Source organism: Scophthalmus maximus, chromosome 15 (genome assembly GCF_022379125.1).
Source record: "Scophthalmus maximus strain ysfricsl-2021 chromosome 15, ASM2237912v1, whole genome shotgun sequence".
Taxonomy (NCBI): Eukaryota; Metazoa; Chordata; class Actinopteri; order Pleuronectiformes; family Scophthalmidae; genus Scophthalmus; species Scophthalmus maximus.
In genome coordinates, this window is record NC_061529.1 from 9,745,157 (window position 1) to 9,753,783 (window position 8,627).

Genomic DNA, 8,627 nt, shown 5'->3' on the forward strand with positions numbered 1-8,627 from the left:
ATGAACAGCAAAACAAAATCAGGGAGTTGTAGGTTGATCCTTTTTTGTTGTCTAATTTATTTGAGGAAAACAGAGGGTAGGGTTAGTGTAACTGCATCATCATAACTCAATTCAGTTTGCCTGTCATGGTTTAATTATTCTAGTGAAAACAATTGTATAATGTCTTCTGAGGCTGAACCTTCTTGACTTCTTTTTGTTTGTCTCAACTTGAGTTTGGAGACATGACATTTATAACAAAATAACTGTGTTACTAACTGGGGGTGTGGAAATTCAAATAAGCGAAAGAAAGAGAGAGTGAGCAACAGTGACAAAAAGGCAAAGAGCGCTGCACACAGCCGCAATTGTGCAAAACACTGAGCTAGAGACCTTTTATGTTGTGTAAAAATGTTTGTATCATTACGAAACACTGCCAGGGCAAATATGGCATATATATAGTGTATATATAGTAGCCTATATACAACACGCACACACAGGACATGCATCCTACCTTCCAACCTTTTCATTCATCTGAATGCTTGCTAACTAGCCAAGCTGACAGGTCAGTGCAAAGCTACCTTGACCTATTTACAAGACCACAAGTAAAAGAGCTGCCGGCTGTAGAGTCTGATCGTTTCTTGTCCACTGTGGCAACCCAACATTTATTTAGCTGTAATTACCTCACAGGAATTCATAAGTCTTGTGTACTGTGGACTCGCTGCTGCAGTTTGGTTCCACTTCACAACTTTAAGTGCCTGTTCTCTTAATAACTGTCTTGCATTTTTTTATACTTTGTATTATATCCACGTAATTTTTTAGATATCTTCTACCGTCATGATGCTACATATAATTTGTTAGTTTTGTTTATTTGCTGTAAAAATAAACAAGCATGTGTTGATTCCATAATCCATCAGTTTTATGTAACCTAAAGCTTAATATTTTAGGAGCATCATTGCATCTACTTGATAAATCATGGTAGTGTGCCTTGCACGCTTGCCTTGAAAAGTGTGCCAAAGCCGATACTTGGCACACCTACATCACAATACATTTACAGGTCCGCACCTGGTATATACTGAGGAAAAATGAACACTTCCAAGAATACTGAATACAATTCAGCAGCTCATTTATGATTTTTGCTGTACAGCAAAATGAGACAAGTACATTTTAACGAAATTATTATTATTATGACATCATAATTATGCATTTTTTCCTATCTTGTGAAGCGATCTTTTCTTTAATACTACTTCCTTTAAACTATGCAAGCTCAATGTTCCAGTCGTTGAAAATTTCAGGTGGATTGTGAGTTGGTACTTTTCTATTACCCTTCTAATCTGTTGCTGATTTGAATATACATTTATCCTCGCTTTGGTTTGGGTTTGGATTACACTTAGAAGTTTGTCCTGAAAGGCTGAATGAACACAGCATCAAACTTTGTAATGAAATGAAAATCTCTTTTTAAAAGTGAACTTTTCTTATCAAAAAGTGGTTGCTGAAGATTAAAAGAAAACTTTGATTACTTCTCTCTGGGTAAAATTTGTTAAACTGTATTGCTGTTGTCACCTTGGCTTATACAGGGTCGGTATTGTACAGTATTGTGAAAGAAAAACTCTCAAGATGGAGTTTTTGGCTTCATTTTATGAATGAAAACCCAAACAATGATGAATCGTTGCTATTATTAGCAGGAATATTTCCCTATTACTTATGTGTATCTTATTATCAGGGTAATTTTATGCATAGCTAAACAGATATGCCACACTAAAGTAGAGCTGAATATTGAATACATATTCATTAGTATCATCACTGTTTTGGTTCTTCCCTCTTCCAAATGTTTCAGTCTGATTGATTAAACTAGCGTAACTAAATGAAAGCAAATGAATCAACCAATGGAAACCACTTTACTGTCATTCTCAGGGACTTACAAACTTAATGGTCTTGAAAGCATTTTTCTTTGCTCAACAGTCCATAATTACACTCACATGTTTTCTCTCCTGTTAGAACACGGTCACTTAAAACCAAAATTACTTTGTATTAGAAAAAATTGGAAATTGTGCATTACAATGCATCGTTCGTCAGCTGTCAACCGTTACAACAGACACAGCAGTTTATAATGAAACTACTAACAGTTTACTTAAGAGAAATATGATCAGATAAATTTAACCCATTAACCTGCATTTGCATTATTATCTGCTCAATCTAAGTTTTTTATTATTCTTATAAACTTCAGTTCTGCCTTCAACAAAGCACCCGAACAGACAGACACGTTCAACTACAAAGTATTTGTCGAACCCTACTGATTAATTAATTTATACTAAATTATAAATTGCCTTCTCTCCTAGGCAACACCAAAGCATTCTCCATTGCATTTTATCTGCGGATTATCCATTCAACGCATTGAAGCATTTAATGAGTTGGCACATGTATTTTACCATATGAACAATTACCAAAATAAGCTTTATGCCAAATATGCTGCAAATATATACAAATTATATTCTTTATTTGTCCCAGCACAGTTTTAGAATGATACAGAAATGTTTTACACAACATAAACAATCTCTAACTTTACTCTTACCTTTATAGAAACAGACTTCTTTTTGTAACCAGTGGTTAGTCTACGCTCATCGACATGAGCAGCCTGAGAACAAGGCCAAACTCTTTGGTTGTTTCCTGATGGATCTTCACGTGTGGACTCCACAGAGGCACGACTAAATCATATACTCATCGCATTCTAATGCAGTGGGAAACTGAGGTTGTAGATATTGATCACCGATTCAGCATTTCTTTCTCTGTCATGTCAGACTGAGAAATCAACAAATAAGGGGAAGAAAAGAGAAATGCACCAATTCCCATGTGAAATTGTTTGTTTGCTTTTACAAAGCAGAACAGATGCTGACCTGTAGTCATGTGCACAGTCATCTCATGATAAATCCAGCGCCCTACATCGCTATTCAAATGCTCTACATGGATTACACCTTTGTGTGCTGTCATGGAGCCTGCCTCCAGCAAAATTCACTAATCGCTGATAGTTTTTACAGCTGAACAGTGTCTATGTTCAAAGCAGAGCTAATAACTCCCACGTTTGTTGGGGGCTGATACAGTGAAATGTGTCTAATAGGATAAACACAACTCCTCTGACTGATCAAGCCCCTCTCAGATTAGTAAACACCTAAAAACACCTCTTTACACTGCTCTAATGCCAGGAAGCAGGCAGCGATCAGAGGTCTTAGAGACACTGTGTTCTGGTAGTTTAATTTAAAGTTCAGATAGCAAATGGTCAGAGTAATTAAAGATCAGTGCAAGCCAGAGGGGGACTGGCAGTCGGCAGCTATCTGCTGGATGGCACGAGGAATAAATATGGAGCAGCTTCACCTCACTCATCTCCTTGGCTGTCTTGATGGACACAAAGAGGCAATTCTGCAGACTTGAGACTTGAGATTGACAAAAGAAAAGAGTGCAGGAGGATGAGAGTGTGACATGAAAATGAGAAAAAGAGTTAGATACTTTTATACGTATTATATAAATAAAGACTTATTGATACTTCTTTTCCTTCTGGTTTCCCTCTGCAAGTCATATCCTCTAAAATGTCTGTTCATACACAATGAATTGGGGGTGACCTCCTCTAAGTGATGTTACACTTCCTGGATTAGGAAAAACATAATCACGTCATCCAGGAAGCAACATTTCCAAAGTTTGTTTGGAAAATTGGAAGAAGGCTACATAAATTGTCTACATTTTGTGAGAGACAGAGTTGTTCCCTGTGGTAATGGAGAGTTTGTATCTGACTACGGAGGCTGAGGTTATGTAATAACTTTTGAGGAAACATATATCCTGGAGCCATTAATGCCGTTGGTCAAATAATCATTGTGTCAGCATCATCGCGCTGCATAAATGACGCAATAATAAACATGAAGGAACTGGGCGCTTTCTCTGCAGCAGGGGACACACTTCACCAAGGTCAACATCACACGTCGTCCTGTAGGATCATCACAATGAGAACATCAATCTGACCTTCCTCTCGTGCCGTCTTGGAAGGGAACAATGTAGAGAAAGATTTCACTTAAAGGTCCTGTCTAAAAACAGCCGAACCAACACTTCTCTTTGACGGAGCGGAGTGCAGAGTGTGTAATGATGTCTTATTTAAAGGAGGGAGATTCCTCCTTTACAGGTAACAGCAGCAGCGGTCAGCTTCAGTGCATGTCAGATACAATGTGCTCCAGAATGACTAGATCTCCCTGTGGAAATGTCCATATAAACGCTTCCACTGCGGCAGCACAATCCACTTCCTCACTGTCTGTATGCACTCCTTTTGTTCCACATACTTCTTTTAATAATTGCTAATTTATGTTTGCATAAATTATGCAAACAAGCTAATCTATTCACTGCGATCAGTTTTAGCAGTTTTGAGCATTTACATAGTAAATTTAGCCATGTATTAAATAAACACAAACATTTAATAAATGACTTGCTATGGCAGCTAAATGGATCAGCTGGTGATTGGCCTGATGGGGAGTTATGTGTAACAGCAATATTAAAATTTTCACAGCTGCCCAAAATGGAAAGCAGTAAAAAGGAAAAAAAAAGCCTCAAGGATAATATGATATGTTATCACTAAGCTGTCTTTTTGTTTGTGTTGGCCTGTCCCTCATGGCTGAAAGAGAATGTTTCTCAGGCTGAATATAATTCCAGACAATTAGGTCTCGAGGATGGTAGATTAATTTCTTGTCTTTCATTATTTTTACGACAAGAAATAAAACTGTAGACGTTTACAGACTTGTAGCTAGCAGAACACATGATGGACCCTGTCAGACACAGCCCGGGGGCCCAGTGGGTCAGGGCCCCCCTGGTCTCGAACCTCTGCCGGAAGTGACTTTTAACATTTCTTGTTAGGAAGTCCATTAAACAGCTTGAGATGCAAAACAATTACAACAAGACTCAGACGTCAGTCGGTGTCGAGACCCGACAGTGACAAGGTTAAGTTTGACAGTTGCAGGAGCTGGAGAAGGCGGATTTCCATATTCCTCAGTAAGTTTTCAGCGTTCACACTGTTGCACAGTCAGAATTTTAATGTCTCCGCACGGCTAACCCCCTCTGTTGGATGGCTTGTCCCACTAATGGAGTGCTACTTCCAGGCCTGTACCCTGGGAGCCTGCTTTCATTCGGCACCGGGATCCTTCCTGTCACTCGCGTGAAAAACACCCGCGCTTCACACAGAGGGGAGATGAAGAGGTGGAGGTGGGCTGTGCTTCTGAATGACTTGATAAAATAGAAAAACACTTCTGCTGGCAGGTGCCCTGGGTGAAAGCAAACAGAGCAGCATTTACTGACAGTGTCAGGCTGCCTTTAATTCAGAGAGGGGAGGGAAGTTGGGAGGAGAGAAAAACTGTGGAGAACAAAGCAGCCTCCCACAAAATAATGAAAAGGAACGGATGATCGGAGTCAGGCTGATGAAGGCACTGCTCTCCTCTCTTTCTCTCTCACACAAACACTCACACACTCCTCACCTTTTAGATTTGCACTCCACTCAGACTGTCCGTAGATAACAAGCGCAGTAAACATATGTTTCTTTGACAGCAGCGGGTCATATTGGATGTGAATTTTTTTATCTTGGAGCAATATTTTTTCTTGATACAATGATTTTCATTCAGATCAGACGGTTTTCCTGTCTGTCCCTATGTCTGCGTCTCAGTCCTTCTGTCTTGCTCTCCCATGTGCACGAATATGTGTGTCATCGTATTCCAGCTAAATGCTAACAGGCACTTGGCGATTAGGAAAACTGTATTGGAACAATACTCCGTAATCGACTTCGGCTGTACCGCTGCCAGTGGGGTAACACCCCTATTACACAGACAAGTGGAGCAAGTCGCAGGGCTGTGTCAGCACAGTCAAACCCCTCAGAAGCATACACTTGCCCCCTATGCAGGAATAGAGGGGCCATGTGTGGAGATGCAAATGTGTTTCCTCGGGTGCGGTGCGAGACAAGAAGGCGTAGAAGAGGAAGAAGTCTGACGATATCCATCATTCGTTCAATTTCTTTTTGTAAATGTAATTTGAAATGTCAATAATTTTTAAATGCTGCTTTTCTCCAGTGATGTGATACCTGAGGGTTGAGTATGTATCTTGCTATTTTTTGCCTTTTTTTTAGTTACAGCTGTGATTATTTTGTTGGAGATACAATTCCACCAGAAATCACTTAAATCAGACGTCTGTCTTGATGGGATAGGCTCCTGTCCCTTGTGACCTTGAACATGATTAGCGAGTCAGAAAATTGATGAATGGATCGTTCTCGCATTTTATTAAACATCTAGCCCTTCAATCGAAAGTTCTCATCTTCCTGCATTAGATTACTAATTATCAAATTCATCCACAGCCAATCGTTCTCTTTGAAAGTTAAGTAAATAGCTGGGATGCATTTGGCAGGTGATAACAATTCAAACCGGTATCAGTAATATACGGAAGTTCCTCTCAGGCACCGCAGAACTTTTACAACACCAGACCTCCTCATGAAATATGTAGGAAGAAAAGAAGCCTTACTGTGAAGGCGAATGCTTTCAATGCAGCTCAGCCAAGTTGAAAACGTGGAGGTGATTTAAGCCGATCCCTAAAAGAAAGAGCTCTTGTATCCCTCAGTTCCAGGAGGAATGCGTCAAATGTTTTCCAAAAGAAGAGGAGTCCAAATCAAACTGTAGGAGGAAAATATTTGAATTAATGACGAGCCTGAAACACTGTAGAGTATTGCATGATGCCTGCCAGGATACAGGATGAGAGAAGAAACATTGGCCACAAGCTTTAGATTTATAATATCTTAGAAGAGTGTGCCTGTGCATGTGAACCCATGAGTACAAATGTGTGTGTACGATTCTTTGTTTGCTGGCCACCCAGCACATTTATGCACAAAGTTTCTTGGGACCGCTTCACCTGAAATGCTATTAACTCCTTCTAAGCACAGCTGTTCATCTATTGTTAGATTTCCACAGGGTGTTTTCCATTTTACTTTTTAATCAAGGGTTGGATCCCATGTTGAGAGGCCTATTCAGATGTGAAACAAGGCCCTGTCGTCCCCAGGTAACGATACGCATCTTTAGCTGAGTGAACTGCTCGCTGTCAAGTGAGCACAATCAGGTCGGCTACTGCAAAGAGAACACAGTGACGGTAATGAGATGGAGACACGGACAAACGCCACGATGGTCTAAAAGGAACGAAGCTTTTCATATATGATTTATCAGTCTGCTTATGTTTGTACAGTAGCAGGCCTTAAAATGAACTTCATGTTTGAGTCTCTGCTCTGTCGTGATGCTGGCGATGTTGTGGTGCACGTTATATCTCTGATTCAGCGTGCCATCTAAAATCACACATGGGAATGGCGATAAGCCTGTATTCAAAGGGTCTTATAATGAGGGAATATAGCAGGATTACAGTATAAAAGGGCCTTCAGTGTCCCATGCAGCACCTCAAGCAAATGGAAGGTCACTGGTTTGATTCTCCTGTTAGCCAGTTCAATTCCTTTGAATTTTGTTTCCATCCTGTTCTTATTTTCAATTGGCAGGTCATTGTTCTGGTGTCCCTTAATCCAGGGGTGACATTTGAAGACATCCATGATTGACCACTGTAAAGTAATTTAAATCCTGCGATCTTTTGCCTTTAAAAATATTCACCAGGTTGAATTAATTATGAGAAAATACAAGACTGTCAGAGGAGCCAGCTGATGTTGACTCTGAGGGATGAGGAGGAAGCCCACACGTCCAGTGAGCAGTGGGCATTAGTTATTTTCTGTGGCAGGTTTGTCATGCAGGACTGAAGATCTTAACTGCCAGAGTGACACTGTGACTGATTCACTAAATGAATATGCCTCAATATGTCACTAAGTTATGTGGCCCATGAGCAGAGCAATCAGCGGTGGCATGAAATTTATGACACTTGAGAGGAGAAGGAATAAAGCTCTCCGCAATTCCTCACTGACTCACTGGCTGCACAGATATAGATTATCAGAAATATTTCACATTGTCCAGTGACTCAAAGCCTGACAGAAACGAGATAATAAACTGCAACTGAACCTCCAATAACATATTACCTTCTATTCTTTTGAATTTTACAAATGGTGACATTACCTATTATTTACACTGACTAATCCTATTCAATTATGTATATGATTTTATGGATTGTCTCTGCTCATGGCCCGTTGTTTTATTCTCATTTTATTTACCTGGGTGGTGATATTTCTTCAACGTAAAGGACTTTGTAACATTGTTAAGAAAAGTGCGAATAATCTTTTTAAAGTTAATTTAGTTTTGTCGAGACCTGAGGCTTTATGATATATTAAGTTTAATTTACATCTTTGCTCGAAAGAATGAGTCTCGTTTTCCCAGATTTTTGCAATTTTGGGGCAATATCTTCATGGCTCAATTCACCTAAGTATGAATGTAATGTCCCTCATCATCGATTGATGTCATGGCTGTTTTTGGTGCGTGTTTTCTTTAAGAATATTAGTATTCCACAACCATTATCCTGTCTAACAAATATGAATATAAGGATCAGGATTTTTAAAATTTATTTTATTTGGTTCTGTGTAATGTCTGCCAATGTTCCTCTCAAGCTGCCAACAGCTCCAAGGAGCTCCTCCAACTACAGCTCTATATATAGCCTGACAGGCAAAATCC